Source organism: Macrosteles quadrilineatus, unplaced genomic scaffold, assembly GCF_028750875.1.
Source record: "Macrosteles quadrilineatus isolate MER2022 unplaced genomic scaffold, UCM_ALF_1.0 Scaffold_4__1_contigs__length_99947679, whole genome shotgun sequence".
NCBI classification, from domain to species: Eukaryota; Metazoa; Arthropoda; class Insecta; order Hemiptera; family Cicadellidae; genus Macrosteles; species Macrosteles quadrilineatus.
The window spans coordinates 31831383-31834843 of NW_026542597.1; positions in this window are offsets into that span (position 1 = coordinate 31831383).

Genomic DNA, 3461 nt, shown 5'->3' on the forward strand with positions numbered 1-3461 from the left:
GGCAAGATCGTTACGGTAACCACTATTGGTAACGCATTATGATTTTTTTCAAAATACGAAAATAAATAAAATTATTTAAGACCAGCCTTTTTGGTAAAAGTATTTAATATCACGGCACATTTGCTTCTTATTTTTGGTCTGGAACTGATATTTTAGTTCCAAAACGGGTAACCATTCACCAACTCCTAGGTTTGATCACAGGCCAAGCACTAACGCAACGCATGTTTTAATTATCATAGACTAACCAACACAAGGGAGTATTATGGTTTTAACTTTGATCATAGATAAATCTTTGATCTTTCAGTCATAGAGGTCAAATACCTTGTGATGAATATGATGGCAAATAAGACAATCTCAATTTTTTACTGCTAAATTACCGTAAAGTAAATATTTTTCAAACGTGCTACAGACACCTAAACAACAATCACAAGTGTTAATTAAGTATACAATTAATTGCAGATTTTATCTTTATTGTTGTCTTTAATCTGTGTAGATATTGTCTTTTGATTACACATGGGGAGAATATGTAGTCATTGGTATTGCGTGGCCAACTATAAACTGAAAAGTTTGTTCTTAATGATTTATTGAGTGACGCTCTTTACAGTCCTGCTTTTGATTTCAAATTAAACTACTCCTCCTGAATGGCTTAAGCGATCCACCAAAATTTAGCTCAATCTGAATTTGTACAAATCGGATTACAAAGCTGATCACTACGTCAATTTGAGCTTTTTATAACCTCTTGTTTAAGAAAATAACTGACAGCGTTACGTTACAGGGAGGGGGGGGTTTAGGCAATTGCGTTATGCAGCGTCACAAGTGCAGTATAAAAATGACGAAAAACGCGTTACACGTAATAATTGGACGGCCCCTCATCGTAGGTCTATTTTAAGGCTTAAATAGATTAGCATTCTGACGCCGACCAGCCAACAGGAACACGGTGGGGCACACGGAATATTTCTCAGGTGCCGTTTGACGTTGCTAACTGCTGCGTCTGAAGAAACAGACAATTTTATAATTTTTCTATTATTAAATTAAACTGTCATAACCTAACCAAACGTGGTGATAATGGAAAAATCGAATGAAGGTTTACTAATCTAAAAAATAGTTTTGTTCATAAAATAAAATTATAAATGCCTAAAATTCAATTTTATATATTTTTTTTAATTTAATTTGATTTAATTTAATTTTTAATTATAAAATTAAACTGTCATAACCTAACCAAACCAACCAAACTTGCTGATATGAAAAAAATGTTGACAAAAAATTAATGCCAGCAGAGGGATTCGAACCCGGTACATTCGGGTTAGCAGCCCGACACGCTAGCCACTACACCACAGAGGCTGATGGCTCAGTATCAGTTTTCCGGGGGGCAGTCTTCCGGCGACCCCGGGGTCGCCGGAAGACTGCCCCCCGGAAAACTACCCCCCCAAGCAGGTTCCTACGTCATATTGACGTCAGAGACCGGGGGGGGGGGCAGTTTTCCAGTCACGGACACTCAAATTTAGTTGTCAAAAAGTTCTAATCTAACCTAACTTAACCAACCAAACTTGCTGTAACATTTCGAAAATCTGCTTTATATTCACCACATGCCTTTTCTATTATCCAATGGAATTACTGGAATTCAAATTAAAATTACATAGCATGATTTGTCTAGGGGGGGTAATATTCCAGTCGCGGACACGGCTTCCATATTGGTTAGTTAGCAGATTTTGTGACGTCACGTTTCACCCGGGGTGGTAGTTTTCTGGGGGATAGTATTCCGCATCCCCCCGTATCGTTGCGGTAATAGTGTTCCCTCAAAGTGACGTCAGCAGTTAGTGACGTCAAATGGCACATCATGATGCAAATAATAGTCTGTAGAAGAACTCTAGTGAGATGATGATTATCTATTGAATGGATGGGTTCGCGTTTTTGCCGAATAATTTCAGCATCAGCTGGTTCTTTAGCTACAACCACTTGATAATACCATTGACTATACACAGAAATAGTGTATTCTGTGTATAGTCAATGATAATACCCAACGATTAAGGACGTCTGGGTCCAGTTTCAAACCATTGATTATAGAAATTCAAATGAATAACGCTCATGTTAAATTGAATAAAAAAATTTGAACAGGCATTATGTGGGTCTGATTTTGTCTTGCACTGGTGGAGGAAGCTGCTGGAGAGTATTAAACCTAAATTGCCAAATTTAGCATGGGTAAGACCATCATAAATACACCTGGTTTACAGTTTTTAATAAAGAAAGTAACCAAGAGTCAGCCTCACTCAAAAACTATAGAAACCAGCAGTTTAATGTCATGCTTATGACCTTGAAATAAATAGAGGGGATTTTTTTAATGGCAGTTGAATCCTAAAATGTAAATCTTAAAATGCAGTAAAAAAAGTTAGTAAAAAATGCAGATCTTATAACACATATAAATTAAATTAACTAAATTTGTTTTACGGAGATTTGCAACCAACGTATACATTCATTGTTCTGACAGGACGCTGGTAACCAGAGTAGTAGCTTAACTCATTTACTAGATGAGTACAGAGTGTACCTGGCCGGAATGAGAAGGGCATACAACCCTCTGCTCTTACTCGTTTATTTGCATGTTTTCATAACTCAATGAAGTGTTGTTGATCGAATGTATGGCTGCTAAGTGTTTTTTTTTTATATTTTATGATGACCGTGGAATTTGCTGTTAATCCTAATGAACGTGGAAAGGGAAATTTACCCTTTGGTGAGTTTCATGTTTATACAAAACATTGAGAAACCATCCTGGTCATTCACAAAACGTTGATCATAGTACATTTGGTCATTTGGTGGATCTCTTACCTATCTTCCACACACTACCTTAGTAGAAGTGGATCACTTGCACATTACTAACAGTAAATGCAACACACGATGACAGCAAATATACTGTGTATAGTGCTAATACTGAACATAACAGCAAATAGCAATGTCGTCCCTGTGTCCCTTGGGGTGACCAGCCAAGGCTTCAATGTGTGCGAGGATTTTTACATAGCAGTAAGGACCAGCGTGCATCCAGACTGATGTGTAGCCTACATACACACAAGATCTCATCCTCACTCCTCAGTCTCATTGGTCATCCAGTCTAGTCATACTCCTGATGTGGAGCGGTGAAAGGTATGAGATGAACTGGAAGAACCTGTCAATAAAGGCTCAGGGACAGGTTCTGGAGTCATGAACTGAGAAGTGTAGTTGGGACAATATTGTTATGACATGCTATGCAGCAGGTTTTGACAATATTGTCAATATTACAGTTGGTTGGTCCATGGGGTCCAGCAGGTAAGATTATCCAGTCATCCCCTAGTAAATATATTAACCTGGGCATGCTGTTTTTGTTAGAATCTACATCAGTGGCATTTTTAATAAGTTACCCCAAACACTTTTAATGAAAAGCGGTTCAAACCCATATCAATTTTAGATAGAAACAAAGGATAATGCTTCAGAAC